Source organism: Anomaloglossus baeobatrachus, chromosome 1 (assembly GCF_048569485.1).
Source record: "Anomaloglossus baeobatrachus isolate aAnoBae1 chromosome 1, aAnoBae1.hap1, whole genome shotgun sequence".
Lineage (NCBI taxonomy): Eukaryota > Metazoa > Chordata > Amphibia > Anura > Aromobatidae > Anomaloglossus > Anomaloglossus baeobatrachus.
The window spans coordinates 241,619,192-241,638,686 of record NC_134353.1 but is presented as its reverse complement, the minus strand read 5'-3'; the positions used below and the strand labels follow the sequence as shown (position 1 = coordinate 241,638,686).

At 50.6% G+C, this 19,495-nt stretch overlaps 1 protein-coding gene across 3 annotated transcripts in view; it reads left to right on the top strand.

The window, feature by feature from the left end:
• Positions 1-4,973: 4,973 nt before the first annotated feature.
• The window catches only part of JADE1 (jade family PHD finger 1), an 89,411-nt gene continuing 74,889 nt past the window's right edge, over positions 4,974-19,495 (top strand). Inside the window, exon 1 of one of the 3 annotated variants that reach the window (XM_075348675.1) lies at positions 4,974-5,208. The gene's annotated coding sequence lies outside the window, so the exon portion shown is untranslated. Of the gene's footprint in view, positions 5,294-5,758; positions 5,867-19,495 lie in introns of those variants that run through there. The other 2 variants (XM_075348686.1, XM_075348697.1) reach the window with 2 other exon arrangements.

The window sequence follows — 19,495 nt, the reverse complement described above, 5'->3', positions numbered from 1 at the left end:
TGCAGCACGTTATCAGCAAATACTGGAGGCAAATTTGCACTCATTAACCCAAAACCTGCACATGGGAAGTACTTGAACGTTCCAACATGACAACAATCCAAAACACTAGGCTAAGTCGACCTGTCATTGGCTACAGCAGAACAAAGAGAAGGTTCTGGAGTGGCCAGCTCAGTCTCCTGACCTCAATATCATGAAGCCACTCTGGGGAGAACTCAAGTGCGCAGTTCATGCAAGAAAGGCCAGGAATTTACAGGAACTGGAGGCTTTTTGCCAAGAAGAACGGGCAGCTTTACCATCTAAGAAAATGAAGACCACTAACCACGACTGGGAAAAAAGTTTTTTTGTTATCATTTATATTCTCTGAAAAAAGGCCAAGAGAGCAAAAAATCTGCTGGGGCATGTAAACTTTGGAGCACGACCATACAACAGGAGCTGCCAGCAGAGGATCTTGATGAATTGCCCAAGTGCGTTTAGCGTGGCAGAGCAGTTCTCAGATATTAACCCCTTAACGATTAAGGACGTACTGGTACATCCTTGGTCGCCTCCCTTCAGTTGCAATGGGCTCCAGCTGCGAGCCAGCGGTATTTGCAGCACATGTGCGGCTAACAGGCGTGGGTAGATCTCTGATCCACCTGCGCCTGTTAACCCCTTAGATCATACTGTCAAACACTGATATCGCGACGTAAAGGGCCATGGCGGGGATCGTGCCTCTTCCTGCCATCGGCGGCCCTGTGACACAATCACAGAGCGCTAATGTGTTGTCATGGTAGTGTGGGGTCAGCTGACCCCTCATACTACCATGACTCACTTCCAGTGAGAGCTGACAGCGTCGGCATATACAGGAGATGAGCATTTCTCTTGATTAGAGTGATGCTGCAGCATCATTCTGATCAGGAGAAGCGATTGAACTGTGCAGCCATAAAGTCCCCTGGGGGGACTAGTAAAATCAATAACAAATAGGAAAAAATTAAAAAAGCGAATTTAAATCACCCACCTTTTACCCCATTGCAAATAAAATTATAGAAATAAAAAAAATTCCACATATTTGGTATCGCCACGTTCAGAAATGCCAAAACAAAATATAAAGTCAATTAATCTGATTGGTAAACAGCATGGTGAGAAAAACATACCAAACACCAACATTACGTTTTGCCGCGACATTCCATTAAAATGTAGTAAGAGGTGACCGAAATGTCGCATCTACACAAAAATGGTATAATTAAAAAACATCAGCTCAAGCAACAAATAAGCCGTCACCGAGCCCCAGATCCCGAAAAATGAGAACACTATGGGTCTCAGAAAATTGTGTAAAGAGTGCTATTCATTTTTTGGGGCAAACTTAATTTTTTTTTCACCCCTTAGATAAAAGTAAACTTGTACATGTTTGGCATCTATGAACTCGTACTGACATGAAGCATCATACTGACATGTCAGTTTTATCATATAGTGAACATGGTGAATAAAAAAACCCCAAAATTATTGTGGAATTTCACTTTTTTCACTATTTCTCCACATTTGGATTTTTTTTCCTGTTTTCCAATACACTATATGGTAAAATGGTTTTATTCAAAAGTACAACTCGTCCTGCAAAAAATAAGTCCTCATATGGCAAGATTTACAGAAAAATAAAAAAAAAATGTTATGGCTCTAGGAAGAAGGGGAGGAGAAAACAAAAATGAAAACCAGAACATTTTCTGGGGGTGAAGGGGTTAATACTGCCTTGGCTGCTGTCAGTGAGGGTAAGTGCGAAGATTTCTGCATGTGGTGCTCATACTCGATACTGAATAAATCAACATGTTTTAACATTTTAATTCCCATTTGTTCATCGCCAGCAGATCAGTAATGTCTGTCCACGCAGTGATTTCCATAATTCCACTTTCCCGTCTCAGGTCGGAGTCACACTTACGAGTGACTAACGTGTAATACTCGCAAGACTCGCATCACATCACCCAGCACGGCGGCACGCTCCCCTGACAGGATCGGGTTGGCTGCATGTATTTCTATGCAGCGGAGACGCTCGTGTCCAGAGAGCATGATCCTTGATGTGATACTCACGCGAGACACTCGCAAGTGTGACTCCGACCTTATAGATTTCTTCTGATTGTTCTACTCCTGATTTTGGCTACAAATACTGAGGTAAAAACTCCCCAAACACTCAACAATTCCAATGTTGAGAAGTGACTACATATACAGCGAGGAGGCTGTGTACGTACGTATGCACACTGTATACTGATCATCATAATTACACGGACAACACTACTTTTATTTTTTACCACAGAAAACAATTATTTCCCCCATTTCAGGGCTCCAGTCTGTGCGTTACATGGCGCCATTCACACTCAGCACTCGCCCACTGTATTCGGCCTCACACGTCTATGGGCACGGAAACCCAAAAAGTTATTGGAAGAAGAGGAAATCCGCTAAATTTTGTGTGTGTGAGATGTGCGCCATTTGGCCAAAAATGTTAGGCAGGTTCCTTGGGCTGCAGTGTCAGGTTCCACTTTACCGTTATACCTCCTTCGTCAGGCTCCTGATGCCCCACCCCCCTTCATCACGCTCCCAGTGCTCCTCCCCTTCATTCACCACCCTCCAGGTGTCCCCCCCTTTGTCATTCTCCCAGTGTTTCCCTCATCACAGTTCTCCCCTGCACCACGTTCCCAATGCCCATCATACTTCGGCGCGCTCCTGGTGTTTCCCTCATCCCCCCATCAGCTGCACTCCCGGTGCCACCTGTCCTCATAGGCTGTCCTCCCCTCCGACGCACTTCTGGTGGCCCCCCCCAATTCTCACCCCTCTGCCGCGCTCCCGGTGCCCCCTTCTTGGTGTTTCCCCTATCCGTCACACTCCCGGTGTTTCTTTCCTCCCTATCCCCTCCTGAACTGCTCTCCTGATGGCCCCACAGCCCTTCCTGGTGTATTCTCAACCTCCACCTCGCTCCCAGTGTCTCCCCCCGATGTCTCCTCCTTCTTGGTGTGTGTGTGTCCCCTGAACTCCCGGAGTTACCCTCCTCCCGATTCTCCCCCTTCCTGGTGTGTCCCCCCACCCCCCTCCCGGTGTCCACTCCTCTGCCGCTCTCCCGGTTGCCCCCTCCACTGCGCTCCTGGTGCTCCCTTCTCCCGGTGCTCCCCCCTCCACCGCGCTTCCTCCTCCCTCCCTCCACACTACCAGTGCCTGGTCTGTCACCTCCCCCAGTATTTCCCATCCCCGGTCCCCCCCTGTGCTACTCTCCCGATGTGACCTCCCTGCCACACTCTCAGCATCCGCCATTCCCCTTCTCCTGGTCCTCCATGCGATGGCTCCTGATGCTGACCCCTCCCGGTGGCCCCCCTCACTCCCAGTGTTCTCCTCCACCTGGTGTCCCCCCTTCGCTCTTGATGCTTCTCCCTCCTCGTGGGTCAACCCCCAGTGTTTTCCTCCTCCCTGGTGGGTCACCCCCCCAGTGTTTTCCTCCGCCCTGGTGGGTCACCCCCCCCCAGTGTTTTCCTCCTCCCTGGTGGGTCACCCCCCCCCAGTGTTTTCCTCCTCCCTGGTGGGTCACCACCCCCTTAGTGTTTTCCTCCTCCCTGGTGGGTCACCTCCTTAGTGTTTTCCTCCTCCCTGGTGGGTCACCTCCCAGTGTTTTCCTCCTCCCTGCTGGGTCACCCCCCAGTGATTTCCTCCTCCCCGCTGGGTCACCTCCCAGTGTTTTCCTCCTCCCCGCTGGGTCACCCCCCAGTGATTTCCTCCTCCCCGGTGGGTCACCTCCCAGTGTTTTCCTCCTCCCCGCTGGGTCACCCCCCAGTGATTTCCTCCTCCCCGGTGGGTCACCTCCCAGTGTTTTCCTCCTCCCCGCTGGGTCACCCCCCAGTGTTTTCCTCCTCCCCGCTGGGTCACCCCCCAGTGATTTCCTCCTCCCCGGTGGGTCACCCCCCAGTGTTTTCCTCCTCCCCGCTGGGTCACCCCCCAGTGTTTTCCTCCTCCCCGCTGGGTCACCCCCCAGTGTTTTCCTCCTCCCCGCTGGGTCACCCCCCAGTGTTTTCCTCCTCCCCGCTGGGTCACCCCCCAGTGTTTTCCTCCTCCCCGCTGGGTCACCCCCCAGTGTTTTCCTCCTCCCCGCTGGGTCACCCCCAAGTGTTTTCCTCCTCCCCGCTGGGTCACCCCCCAGTGTTTTCCTCCTCCCCGCTGGGTCACCCCCCAGTGTTTTCCTCCTCCCCGGTGGGTCACCTCCCAGTGTTTTCCTCCTTCCCGCTGGGTCACCCCCCAGTGTTTTCCTCCTTCCCGCTGGGTCACCCCCCAGTGTTTTCCTCCTCCCCGCTGGGTCACCCCCCAGTGTTTTCCTCCTCCCCGCTGGGTCACCCCCCAGTGTTTTCCTCCTCCCCGCTGGGTCACCCCCCAGTGTTTTCCTCCTCCCCGCTGGGTCACCCCCTAGTGTTTTCCTCCTCCCTCCTGGGTCACCCCAAAATGTTTTCCTCCTCCCTGCTGGGTCACCCCCCAGTGTTTTCCTCCTCCCTCCTGGGTCACCCCAAAATGTTTTCCTCCTCCCTGCTGGGTCACCCCCCAGTGTTTTCCTCCTCCCTGCTGGGTCACCCCCCAGTGTTTTCCTCCTCCCCGCTGGGTCACCCCCCAGTGTTTTCCTCCTCCCCGCTGGGTCACCCCCCAATGTTTTCCTCCTCCCTGCTGGGTCACCCCCCAGTGTTTTCCTCCTCCCTCCTGGGTCACCCCAAAATGTTTTCCTCCTCCCTGCTGGGTCACCCCCCAATGTTTTCCTCCTCCCTGCTGGGTCACCCCCCAGTGTTTTCCTCCTTCCTACTGGGTCCCCCCCCCCCCCCTACCGTGCTCCCAGTGCTCGTTCTCCTTCTCCGCACTCACGGTGTTTTCCTCCTAGTCCCCCCCCTCCCGGTGTCCCCCCCCCTCCGCCGCGCTCCCGGTGCTCCCTCCTCCCGGTGTCCCCCCCTCCGCCGCGCTCCCGGTGCTCCCTCCTCCCTCTGGAGCGCCGCTCTGGCAGCAGATCAGAGTGCTCCCCCCTGTGGCAGCAGTGACCCAGAAATGAGTGCGATCCAGCGCGTCCTTCCTCCATAACAAGTAAATAACGTCAGTGCAGAGTGCATGTGTGAGGGGAGAGGAGCCACAATCTGCTGCCCTGGCACCGGAGCCGGGGGCTGGACCTTCTCTACACATCGCCCACTGGAGCGCGCGGGGACCCGGATCTACGGCAGGATTCCCGGCCAGGTACGGAGCCCGATCCTGCGGCTGCCTGCAGCGGACCGGACTGCGTGGAGCTGCCAAGGTCGCTGCTTGGTGGAAAAATATTCTAGTACGTCATTAATATGGCGCCAAGCCGCTGGTGAGAGGCTGCCGCCCGCACTGTCCCACAGCGGCTGCGGCGCGGCCGAACTTTCGGGGGCTGGGCAGAGTTGTGCTAGGACAGGCTGAATGTGACCTGCTGGGAAACACGAGGCGCCCCCGGGTAATCTGGCGGCCCTCCCGGGCCTGCTGGGACTTATAGTACTACTGGGTGTACAGGTTGCGTTACCCGCTTGGGGGAGGGGCGTGACAGGGCAGGTGCATGGGCTCTGGCGGCTCCCGTCCTTGGCACTGGGCCGCTAGGGGTTAACGACTCTTTAGTGCCCAGCCCGGTCGCCATGTAACGGATTGCACGCGCCGCTCACCCAATGAGCTGGCCGTGTCACGTGGCTGGTTTGAATTGCGTGGCGCGCTGTCATTGGGAGAGCAGCCCGTGTTTATTTCGCCGTCGCCTCGGAGCTGGGGGACTAGAGCTGCTGTAACACGTGGCTGCTGGAAGTTACACGCGTGTGTGTGGCGAGGAGGCGCTGCGGGGACACTGCATAGTGCAGGGAAGAGCAGCCAATCACATTCAAGTGTTCAGGTGTGGAAAATTGAAAGCGTTAATCTGATTGGTTGCCATAGGCAACTACTCTGCTGCATTCCCTGGAGCCCGGAATACAGTACAGCTGCCATTCACTGTGAGACATCAGCCATAGTCACATCTGTGGAACACACCGGCCGGACGCTGCGAGGTCCGAGCGTGCAGCCCGAGCGTCCGTCCGGGGTCCGACCGTGTAGCCCGAGCGTCCGTCCGGGGTCCGACCGTGCAGCCCGAGCGTCCGTCCGGGGTCCGACCGTGCAGCCCGAGCGTCCGTCCGGGGTCCGACCGTGCAGCCCGAGCGTCCGTCCGGGGTCCGACCGTGCAGCCCGAGCGTCCGTCCGGGGTCCGACCGTGCAGCCCGAGCGTCCGTCCGGGGTCCGACCGTGCAGCCCGAGCGTCCGTCCGGGGTCCGACCGTGCAGCCCGAGCGTCCGTCCGGGGTCCGACCGTGCAGCCCGAGCGTCCGTCCGGGGTCCGACCGTGCAGCCCGAGCGTCCGTCCGGGGTCCGACCGTGCAGCCCGAGCGTCCGTCCGGGGTCCGACCGTGCAGCCCGAGCGTCCGGCCGTGGTCCCACCGGTTTACGCGTGTTCTTAATGGGTCATCCATTTTTCTGTGAAGGCAGATGCTCTGAGCCTTTTTTTTTATCCATAATCTCCCACCAATGGATCAGTTAAAAATGGATGAAATTCCAAAGTACAATGTATGGCTTCTGTGTTGTCAGATATACAGATTCCCATAGACTGTAATGGCCGAACCTGATCCATAACACGTGGATCAACCAAAAAAAATACTAATAAATATATATAATGTAATGGGGTTGTGAAAAGTGGACATATGGCACACTACAGCTCAAAAATTGCCCTTTTTCATACTTTTCTAGAGATGATAATGTGTGGTGGTGTTGTTATTTTTTTGGGTCTGATTCTGAAAATTGTTGTTATAAAACGAAACACTCTGTAATGTGAACTAACCCCATCAGCTGAGTGTGAAGCTTTTCCTGTTACAGTGGAACCTCGGTTTACGAGTAACTTGGTGTGCGAGTATTTCGCTATACGAGCAAAGCTTGCTGTAAATGTGTAACTCGTTTTACGAGCAATCTTTGCTGTACGAGCAAAATACTCACCGCACACACTTCCGGTTCCGTACATCCACCGCACTCTGACCCCGCTCTTGCAGTCCGCACACACAAGCACGCACACACACATTATGCTCACCTTACCTTCCGTTCCCTCACCGGACTCATGGTTCTTGTAGTTTGCCGGTACAGGATGTGTATTGGGTAACCATCGCGACCGATGGAGGAACTTCCGCTGTCAGACGCTACTCAAAGGCAGCACACTGGCCAATCAGCGGCATGCTGGCATTGGTCGCAATGGTTACTCAATACACTCCTGTACCGGCGAACTACAAGAACCATGAGGCTGGCGATGTAGCGGAAGGTAAGGTGAGCATAATATGTGTGTGTTTGTGTGTGTGTGGAATGGCACAATAGAGGACCAGGATGGGTCATTGAACAAGTTGTGGAACGAATTGTCTGAGCTTGCGTTATTTCCTATGGGAAGTTTTGCTTTGCTAGACGAGTAACTTGGATAATAAGCACACTCCCAGAACGGACTTTGCTCGTGAACCAAGGTTCCTCTGTATTACAGTAATTCCCACAGAATGTATTCTAGTCTATGGGGCTGTTCATATGTCCATGTACATTTGCAGATTGAGTGGTCCGCACCAAAATCCAGAGGCATGTCTAATATTGATCAAATTCAGCAGTGCAAGTCTATAGGTCCGTGAAAAAATGAGGCCGCACTTGGATGACATCTGTGCCTGCCAATTACATACCTCCCAACCGTCCCGGATACAGCGGGACAGTCCCTCTTCTGAGCCTTTGATCCCGGGTCCCGCCCGTGAGGCTGTTTATCCCGGGCTCCACCCACCCACTGTAGCCCCGCCTCGCTGTTTCTCCCTTCTATTCATTACAGAGCCGACCGCGCACCTACTCCTGTGACTGCTGCTGAGGTATGAATCACCCCCTGCAGCAGAGCGATCCCCCTGCAGCAGAGCGACCCCCCCCTCCCCCAGAGCCGACCCCCCCAGTCCTGGAGCCTGCGTTTCTCTGCAGCTGTTCTCTGACTCCCCCTGTGCGGCTTCTCACTGCTGCAGACACGCGGGGAGTCAGGAAGCTGAGGAGACCGTGCAATCAGCACTTCTCTCTCCTGCAGATAGCACTGGCCAGTAATAACCTATGCAGAGTGACATCTGCAGGCTTCTATTAGCTTACCGATCAGTGGTCTCCTGCCTGTAGAGCTGCTGGGTCCTAGCTTCCCAACAACTTCAGCTCTGCTTTATCCTGGCTCCCCTACCAGTTAAAGGGAACATGTCAGCAGAAATTTCACAATAAAAGTAATAGATTCCCCTCTGCAGCTCCTGGGCTGCTTCTAGAAAGGTTCCTGTTGCTATTGTGCCCCCTTTGAGACCTACAAAAATACTTTATGAAGTCTTACCTTTTTGTATGCAAATGTGTTTTTATGGTCACGGGGGCGGGCTGTCTGGCGTCCGTTATTCCCCCTCCTGCCGCTTTACGCAGTCCCCCATTGCTCATTTACATACACAAGAACGCCTTCCTCATGTAACTGTCCTCCCGAAGATTTGCGCATGTGAACGCTTTTTCAGGTGATTGCGCAGGCACGAGATTATGGGCGGCGCTGTGATTGTCATCAACAGCGTTAACCAAGTACCCGCCCATAATCTCGTGCCCGCACTTTTCCCTCTGACTCCACCGTTATGCGCAAGTGCTGGCCATATGAACCATGTTACCTATTACCGCTTGCACGAGATTATGGGCGGGTACTTGGATGACTTTGCTGATGACAATCACAGCGCCGCCCATAATCTCGCGCCCACGGTAATAGGTAACATGGTTCATATGGACAGTGCTTGCGCATAACGGTGGAGGCAGAGTGAGAAGCGCGGGCACGAGATTATGGGTGGGTACTTGGATGACGCTGCTGATGACAATCACAGCGCCGCCCATAATCTCGCGCCCATGGTAATAGGTAACATGGTTCATATGGACAGTGCTTGCGCATAACAGTGGAGGCAGAGTGAGAAGCGCGGGCACAAGATTATGGGCAGGTACTTGGATGACGCTGCTGATGACAATCACAGCGCCGCCCATAATCTCGCGCCTGCGCAATCACCTCAAAAGCGTTCACACTTTGCACAGTGCTCAGTCCCGCGAGAGTGGCACTGGGCATGCACAAAACTTCAGGAGGACAGTTACATGAGGAAGGCGTCCTCATGTATGGAAATGAGCAATGGGGGACGGCGTACAGCGGCAGGAGGGGGAATAACGGACGCCAGGCAGCCCGCCCCCGTGACCATAAAAACAGATTTGCATACAAAAAGGTAAGACTTCATAAAGTATTTTTTTAGGTCTCAAAGTGGGCACAATAACAACAGGAACCTTTCCAGAATGCAGCCCAGGAGCTGCAGAGGGGAATCTTTTATTTTTTTTGCTAAATTTCTGGTGACAGTTTCCCTTTAAAGGGAACCTATCAGGTGCAATCTGCACTCAGAGCCAGGAGCAGTTCTGGGTGTATATTGCTAATCCCTCCCTAACTGTCCCTGTATACACTAGCATAGATAAAGGCATCTATAGAAAAAGTATTTTTAAAGAGCTTATATCTTATGCTAATTAGCGCGGGGACTAGTCCCAAGGGCGTTACTTCACTTGGCTAGTCGGCTCACATAGCGTATTAGTACTCACACAGGGGCGTAATAACATGCTAACATGCTATGCGAGCCGACTAGCCAAGTGAAGTAACGCCCTTCAGACTAGTCCCCGCGCTCATTAGCATAAGATATAAGATCTTTAAAAATATTTGTTCTTGATCTCTTTATCTATGCTAGTGTATACAGGGACGGTTAGGCAGGGATTAGCAATATGTGCCCAGAACTGCTCCTGGCTCTGAGTGCATATTGCACCTGACAGGTTCACTTTAAAGGGAACCTGTCACCAGATTTGGGGCCTATAAGCTGCGGCCACCACCAGCGGGATCTTATGTACACATTCTAACATGCTGCATACCTCCCAACCGTCCCGGATACAGCGGGACTTTCACGCTTTACGTTGTTTGTCCCGTTGCCACGGGCGGGACGGCCGGCTCCCGGGCTCCGCCCACCCACTCTCTCTCCGCCTCCCTGCTTTTCCCTCCTACCATCCTAGTAGACGTGGCATAGAGAGGAGCGCTGCCTGTGCTGCTGCTGGTACAGTAAACTAATCTCCCCAGCGCTGATTTCCCTCCCTCCCCCCTCACCCCCGGCCGGCCGCCTGTCTGTGCGGTCGGCCGGCCGCCTGTCTGTGCGGTCGGCCGGCCGCCTGTCTGTGCGGTCGGCCGGCCGCCTGTCTGTGCGGTCGGGCCGGCCGCCTGTCTGTGCGGTCGGCCCGCCGCCTGTCTGTGCGGGCGCCCCCCTGCCGCCTGTCTGTGCGGGCGCCACCCGCCGCCTGTCTGTGCGGGCGCCCCCCGCCGCCTGTCTGTGCGGGCGCCCCCCTGCCGCCTGTCTGTGCGGGCGCCCCCCTGCCGCCTGTCTGTGCGGGCGCCCCCCTGCCGCCTGTCTGTGCGGGCGCCCCCCTGCCGCCTGTCTGTGCGGGCGCCCCCCTGCCGCCTGTCTGTGCGGGCGCCCCCCTGCCGCCTGTCTGTGCGGGCGCCCCCCGCCGCCTGTCTGTGCGGGCGGCCCGCCGCCTCATTGTGCGGGCAGCCGGCCGCCTCTCTGTGCGGGCGGCTGGCCGCCTCTCTGTGCGGGCGGCCCGCCGCCTGTCTGTGAAGGCGGCCGGCTGCCTGTCTGTGAAGGCGACCGGCCGCCTCACTGTGCGGGCGACCGGCCGCCTCACTGTGGCTGCCTGCGTGTCCGTGCTGGAGGCCCGCCGGCTGCCTGCGTGTCCGTGCTGGAGGCCCGCCGGCTGCCTGCGTGTCCGTGCTGGAGGCCCGCCGGCTGCCTGCGTGTCCGTGCTGGAGGCCCGCCGGCTGCCTGCGTGTTTGTGCTGAATGGGTGTGGATGGGGAGTGGATATGGGCGTGACTGTGAAATGGGTGTGGTTAGGGGGCGTGGCCTAAAAATTTGCCGCGACGCGCTACGCGCGCCGCAAACTTTGTCCCTCTTTTCCTTCTTTAAAAGTTGGGAGGTATGCAATTATCATATTTGATAGGAGACGCTTGAGAAAACGTCTCATACACAAAAAAGCCTGATGATATCCTGATAGCAAAAAGTGCCACATTGCTGAGAATGTATATGTGTGCGAGAAGGAGGATAAGGCCTAGTTCACACACAGGCTGGGGTCTCCCATAGCCGCCTCTGACCCATCATTTCCGGTGTGGTCAGTTGGATACTTGTCTCTGGCCGGCCTGTCTTCTGGGAGCACTGTGCAGTCCGCAGAGCTGGCTGTGCAGGATTACTGTAGTGCTCAGCCTTCCTCGCATTCCCTGCCGCACACCCCCTTTATCTATAGGGAGGGGGCACCTGGTGGATCAGCTGTGGAGAACACTCCCATTGATGATTTTTTTTTTCTTGCTGTAGAGGAGGGATCAGCTGATTCCATGTAAACATAGTAACAATGCTGAGTGCACACGGTTTGGCAGTGTCCCAGCGCGTTTCACTTTACAGTGCCCGCTAGTAGCTAATAGGTATGTTACATAAATAGTTTGCTGGATGTTTGTCCTGGTCAGTGTCTTGTACAGTCTTTTTAGCAGGAAGGCAGATGTTGTTTGACGGCTTTGATGACATTTTGGCATTGTGTAAGGGTATGTTCAGACATTCTCGCTTTTTCTTGCCCTTTTTTGTCATGTAAACAATACATACATGCAGGAAATATTTAACAAGAGACAACCCCTGTCCATGTGACATAGTGAGAGCATACGTATTACACAGATGGGGAGCTGCTAACATTTTGGCCACTTGAGGAATACTTGCACACGTCCGTACTTTCGGTCCAAATGTGATCTGGCAAAACATCAGATCGCGCTTGGACTAACGTTAGTCTGAGGCTGAGCATGTCAGATCTTTATCCTGGACATTCTGTCCTAGGGAAAAATCACTGCATGTCCAAGTTTGATCTCCTATTCAGATCACATCAGACATGGGTGCGTGGAAATCATCGGTCATCTAAGTGCAATTCAATTTCCATACTCAAAGAACGGATAAGAGGGAAAAAAGTTGTTCTCTGTCCCGAGAGAATCAGACCACGCTATCCCGACACTCGAATCAAACTCTGATTGGAGTCTCATTGACATAATTGGCCCGAGTTCAACAGATGAAAATCTATGGTCCTGTAACTCCGGCCTAAGGTTGACCAATATCTTCAAAATCATCTGTCAGTCTGTGTATGGGGGTGGGGGGGGGTCTCCCAACTATCCCATGACAGATGGTGTTTGGATAAATAAGGGTCTGACAACTTAAATTTTAATGCCCCACCCTTTTGCTCTACTAGAGACGTGCCATAGACAGGGCCATGTGACAGCGACTTTGTACACACTCCTTTTGAAAGCACTTGAATGCTTAGCTGGAGTCGGGAGAGTTGACAACATTGTATGTACATCTCTTTTCATGGAGAGCCAACCACTGGGATCCCAATAACTGGTGCTCTGGAGAGCCACGTGTGAATGTGGCCGTGGTTGATCATGTGCACTGCTACTTTTTTCACTCTAATGGGAGTGCCAAAGGCGATCTCCAGAGGTTCCATTAAGAATGAATGGAACACAGTGCGCATGATCAAGCACTGCTCCATTCACCGGCTCTGAAGATTGACCAGGTCCCAATTGATTGGGATGTTATTCCATGTCTAATGGAAGTTGAGAGCAGCCCTTTAAGGGTTAAACAGAGAATTCCCTGATTTCCACTCTTTGTATGTAGTGCTGAATGCTGATTATGGCATACAATGTGGCGGGAGATCCCCTTTATGTCACAAAACATGTATAATGAAGAAAGAAATTATATTATGATGATGTTGTGCAGTTTAGACCTATTTATTATCCTCACAATAGTCACAACATCCTGACTCCCCACCTAATGGCATACTGACAGGCACCGAACAACCCCTTTACTATGAATCAGTATGAAAAGGTTCAGCTCGCTGTATATGGTGCTCAGGAGAAAAAAACGTTCATATAGTGAAAAAGACTCCGGCACTCAAAATTGTGTTGAAACCCTAGTAACTTTTTTGTTCTTTTTTATTCAATATAAAGCAGTCAAAATGACGTTTCGGCATAGGCCTTCTGCAATGACTGAGGCTAAGGAATGTAACAAAAGATTTTTTTTTTTCTTTATAAATACACCACATAAGGACCTCTATGTCATGACTGGAGGTGTCCTCCAAAGACTATATAATACATCTTATTCTACATGTATGGTAGATATCTGTTTTGTGTAATGACATGGACTCCTCAAGTTGTAAAGTACTGAAATACAGTGAAAGGAGAATCAACTACAAGCTTGAAGAGCCGACATCAAAATTTAGGATCTTAAGGCCCTGTCACACACGGAGATAAATCTGCGGCAGATCTGTGGTTGCAGTGAAATTGTGGACAATCAGTGCCAGGTTTGTGGCTGTGTACAAATGGAACAATATGTCCATCATTTCACTGCAACCACAGATCTGCCAGAGATTTATCTGTGTGTGACGGGGCCTTTAGTTATATGGGAAAATAATCCTATTTTGGCCTGTGATAATAGAGGCTTCACCTCTGACCACGCACGGCCTGACAGTTTGCCGCACGCACTTATCACCAAGGCTTTCTTTTAGAACCTGCCTCTTTGCAGTCTATCCACTGGATCTCTAGATATATTCCTGGATTATAATTGAAGCCTCTTATCACAGTCCAAAATAGGATTATTTTCCCATATAACTAAGATCCTACAATTGAAGAAGGCCTATGCCGAAACATCATTTTTGACTGCTTTATATTGAATAAAAAGAACAAATAAAAGTTACTAGAGTTTCAACCCAATTTTGAGTGCCGGAGTCTTTTTCACTAACCCCTTTTAATATGAACCCCAAAGGCTACCGCACCCTACAAATGGTGTATTCCTGGCAGAAAGGCCTTCGTGACACATTGGGGCAAATGTATTAATTTTAGCAATAAAACGTTCCCCTGTACCATACCTGAGTTCTCTGCTCCAGCCAATCTGCTGCAAGGATTAATAAGCAGTGAGCTGTGTGTGTGCATTTTCCCACATTGGTGCGGTGTAATCTGAACATTGGCAGCAGTGGCGGTGATTTAGGAGTGACAGCTCCTCTTTGATCAGCATCTTTAGCCGGTCTGTGAGACCTGAGGGACTGTATGGGGATAGGATAGCAGATGGTTTATGCTTCTCACAGAGGTTCGGTGGGCACTGAAATCGATGCCTCATAACCACTGCTCCTGCCATTGCCCATGAAAGCAGAATACATGAAGATCTATGTGAAAAAGCCAAATCCAGGCAGAAATCCGAAATGGAGGATGTGTAGTGTCTCATTTAGATGGGCTGATCTTCGCGTGTTCATTACATAGAATTCGAGCAGGCGCTTGGTTACTTGCTATGTGCTTCTACATGAACTGCACTTGGAAGAATGATTTTTACTACAATCAGTCTGTTCCTATATAGCATCATGTTGTTGGCAGCTCGTCCCATTTGCACACAGTAATGTGCTGTCCGCTTTGATGTTTATGCTAGCAGAATGGCACCGTGTGTTTGGGTTGGTCCGTCGGGTGATCAGCAGCTCCTGGTCTTGGCCTTCCTAGTCAGCCAGGGCACTCCCCATTCCAGCTGAAGCACGTGCAACATGTTTGTGTATAGAAAGCGACGTCATACAAGATTCCTATGACACATCGTGGTAATTGTCATCCCCGGGCTATATGTCATCTGTTGAATTAAACATGTAGGCCATTGTATGGATTACTTGCACCTAAGCGCCAGAATTATGCTGTAAAATATATAGATACAATAAAATAGAAAAAAAAAATAATTTAATAAAATTGTGAGCTTAGAAACCACCTTAAGAATTATCAGGCCCCCTTCTTTTAACAGCATTGCATCTTTAGTAACCTGAAGCAGTTAAAAGACGCTGAACATACGCACATAAGCTCGTTTACAGTGCCTTGCGAAAGTAATCGACCCCTTTGAATTTCTCAACCACATTTCAGGCTTCAAATATAAAGATAAAAATTTAAATTTTATGGTGAAGAATCAACAACAAGTGGGACACAATTGTGAAGTAGAACGAAATTTATTGCTTATTTTAAACTTTTATAAAAAATAATAAACTGAAAAGTGGGAGGTGCAATATTACCGTATTCGTTCCCTTTAAGTTAATACTTTGTAGCGCCACCTTTTGCTGCGATTACACCTGCAGTCTCTTGGGGTATGTCTCTATCAGTTTTGCACATCGAGACACTGAAATTCTTGCCCATTCTTCCTTTGCAAACAGCTGGAGCTGAGTGAGGTTGGATGGAGAGCGTTTGTGAACAGCAGTTTTCAGCTCCTTCCACAGATTCTCGATTGAGTTCAGGTCTGGACTTTGACTTGGCCATTCTAACACCTGGATACGTTTATTTGTGAAATTACATTGTAGATTTTTCTTTGTTCAGGATCATTGTCTTGTTGAAAGGCAAATCTCCGTCCCAGTCTCAGGTCTTTTGCAGATGCCAACAGGTTTTCTTCAAGAATGGTCCTGTATTTGACTCCATCCATCTTCCCATTAATTTTAACTATCTTCCCTGTCTCTGCTGAAGAAAAGCAGGCCCAAACCATGATGCTGCCACCACCTTGTCTGACAGTGGGGATGGTGTGTTCAGGGTGATGAGCTGTGTTGCTTTTACACCAAACATATTGTGTGGCATTGTGCCCAAAAAGTTCAATTTTGGTTTCATCTGACCAGAGCACCTTCAGAATTCTACATGTTTGGTGTGTCTCCCAAGTGGCTTGTGGAAAACTTTAAACAACACTTTTTATGGATATCTTTGAGAAATGACTTTCTTCTTGCCACTCTTCCATAAAGGCAAGATTTGTGCAGTGTTCGACTGATTGTTGTTGTCCTATGGACAGACTCTCCCACCTCAGCTGTAGATCTCTGGAGTTCATCCAGAGTGATCATAGGCCTCTTGGCTGCATCTCTGATCAGTCTTCTTCTTGTTTGAGATTAAATTTTTGAGGGATGGCCAAGTCTTGGTAGATTCGCAGTGGTATGATACTCCTTCCATTTCAATATGATCGCTTGCACAGTGCTCCTTGGGATGTTTAAAGTTGTGGAAATCTTTTTGTAGCCAAAATGGCTTTAAACTTCTCCACAACAGTATCACGGACCTGCCTGTTGTGTTCCTTGGTCTTCATGATGCTATCTGCGCTTTAAACAGAACACTGAGACTATCACAGAGCAGGTGCATTTATACGGAGACTTGATTACACACAGGTGGATTATATATATAATCATCAGTCATTTAGGACAACATTGGATCATTCATAGATCCTCAATGAACTTCTGGAGTGAGATTGCTGCACTGAAAGTAAGGCTATGTGCCCACGCTACAGGATTTACCGCGGATTTACCGCGGATTTTGCCGTGGATTTACCGCGGATTTGCCGAAAATCTGCAGCAGCAGCACTTCCAAGCCATTTCAATGGCATTTTGGAAATGCTGTGCCCATGCTGCGGATTTTTCCGCGGCGGATTTGCCGCGGATTTTGATCCGGAAAAATCTGCAGCATGTCAATTGTTTGGTGCAGATTTGGTGCGGATTTTTGGCTTTGAATGGGGAAAAAAAAAAAAAAAAAAAATCCGCATCAAAATCCGCGGTAAATCCGCGGCAAATCCGCGGGTGCGGATTTGCCGCGAAAGTCGCGGATTTTCAGGCAAAAAAATCCGCAGGGACATTCTAGCGTGGGCACATAGCCTAAAGGGGACGAATAATATTGCACGCCCCAATTTTCAGTTTATTCTTTTTTTACAAAAGTTTAAAATAAGCAAATTTCGTTAACCTTCACAATTGTCCCACTTGTTGATTCTTTACCATAACATTAACATTTTTATCTTTGTTTGAAGCCTGAAATGTGGGAAAAGGTTGAAAAATTCAAATTGGCCGAATACTTTCGTAACGTCCTGTATACATTGCAGTGCATATATTCATTCTGTTTAGCATCTATTTAATGCTTTTTCAGAGGAATATGGAACCTACCCTTCCGAAAAATGTTTTGTGTATATACACTTAGGGGTACTTTGCACGTTGCGACATCGCTAGCATCGGCTAGCGATGCCGAGCGCAATAGTACCCGCCCCTGTCGCACATGCGATATCTTGAGATAGCTGCCGTAGCGAACATTATCGCTACGGCAGCGTCACATGCACTTACCTGCCCTGCGACGTCGCCCTGGACGGTGACCAGCCTCCTTCCTAAGGGGGCAGGTGTGTGCGGAGTCACAGCGACGTAACACGGCAGGCGGCCAATAGAAGCGGAGGGGCGGAGATGAGCGGGACGTAAACATCCCGCCCACCACCTTCCGCATAGCCGGAGGAGGCAGGTAAGGAGATGTTCCTCGCTCCTGCGACTTCACACACAGCGATGTGTGCTGCCGCAGGAACGAGGAACAACATCATATCTCCTATTGGTGCGACATTATGAAAATGACCGACGCTACACAGATCACTGATTTTCGACGCTTTTGCAATCGTTTATCGGCGCATCTAGGCTTTACACGTTGCGACGTCATTACCGGCGCCGGATGTGCGTCACTTTCGATTTGACCCGACGATATCGCAGTAGCGATGTCTCAACGTGCAAAGTACCCCTTAGGGTATAGTCACACTGAATTTTTGATATGGATTTTGAAGTGTTCCAAAAACGTCGTCAAATACTTTCTGATGCGGATTTTCAAGTCACTCCAGTTCAAAATCTCCATGTGAACATACTTCTTGGGTATGTTCAGAATGAGTTTCTTTTTTTTTTTTTTTTTTTTTTTGTTGTTGTTTTTAAATTTCTGCTCCAAAAACTGGAAAAAAATGTGGTTATAGTTTTAATTGGTGACTTCAGGTTTGATTCTTAGGCCATGTGCCCACGGGAGCTTCTGCGGATTTTGCCGCTGAAAACCTGCGGCTTTATCTGGATTTTCCAGATAAATCCGCAGGTTTCAGCAAGTACAGACACTCCCCATGTTATCCTATGGGACATGTGGAGTGTCTGTGTCCACGTTGCGGAATGTGTGACTGCGGAATATGCTGCGGATGTCCCGCAGCCGCACATAACTGCATGTCAATTATTCCTGCGGATGGTCCCATACTTGCCTGCCTTTAATGCAGACACCCGGTCACTTACCCTCGGTGCACAGGAGGCTGGAGCGCGGTGGATCCATGAGCAGGAAAGAGGAGGTGGGCGGGGCCTGCATGAGCTCCGGTCATGTTACAGCCAGACCTAGTTCAGGCCCGCCCACCTTCTCCTGCACAGTGTGGAGACGCTGACAGACACCAGAGAAGTGCTGCGCGATGGAGGTAAGTTTGAACTCCCCCGATCACTCCAGAACTTGGTCTGCATTGAGGATGCAGTGCTGAAGTCATGGTACTGTAACCTCAATGCAGAATGACTGCAGCATATCCGCAGGACATTCCGCAAATAAACCGCAGCATGGAAACAGACAAAGTTGTGCTGCGGTTTTCTGGGAGCTCCTGCGGATATAACCGCAGGACACTTTCCCCCGTGGGCACAAAGCCTTAGTCACATTGCTTATGGTGTATAAAATTCAGCCCTCTGCCATGCAGTCTGCCTATACAAACATCTGTGCAAGAAATTTAAGCATGGTCCTGCACTAGCACGCCACCATAATATCCATTAATTTCATGAAATTGTTCCCTCCTAAATATTCCACTGTCAGACATGAGTTGTGTTATTGAAATATGGAAGTGTTCATGAACCAGCAACTCGCCCACATAGTGATGCCAGTAAGGCCCCTTTCACACATAAGTTTTATGCCATCAGTCACAATCCGTTGGCTTGACAGATTCGTCGCAGATTGGAAAAAACTGATGCGACGGATCCAACTGGCTGGCTATTTGATGCTAAATAAAATAAATCGGAGCATGTTCAGTTTAAAAAACGGAATCTGTCGCCGGATTCCGTCATTGGACGGATTATGACAGATCCTGAGCCCATAGGCTTCCATTCTACAAAACGACGGATAGCGACGGATCCATCGCTGTTCCATTTTTTAACGTAGACAAGAAACATTACTTTGTCCACTGTTGCCATCCAACGGACAAACAATTTTTGACGGATCCGTCGATTTGTGGATGAAAGGTGAGGCCATCCGTCGCTAATACAAGTCGATGAGAAAAAAAATGGATCCAGCAGCATCAGTTACCGGATCCATTTTTTTTTCAAGATTTGATGGATTGTAACTCACAGATCAGTTTTTTGCTGTCAAAGGGGCCTAAAAGCTGCAGTGCTGAGGTGCACAGTGCATAAAAAGTCACCTTCGCTCTGCTGACGCCATAACTCTGAAGTCCAAACCTCTTCTCACATTAGTGTTGGCCAACAACATGTACATCGGCAGCTCTGCTGTTGCGTATAAGCCTTACATCACCAAGCACAATGCCAAGCAGCAGATACAGTGGTTTA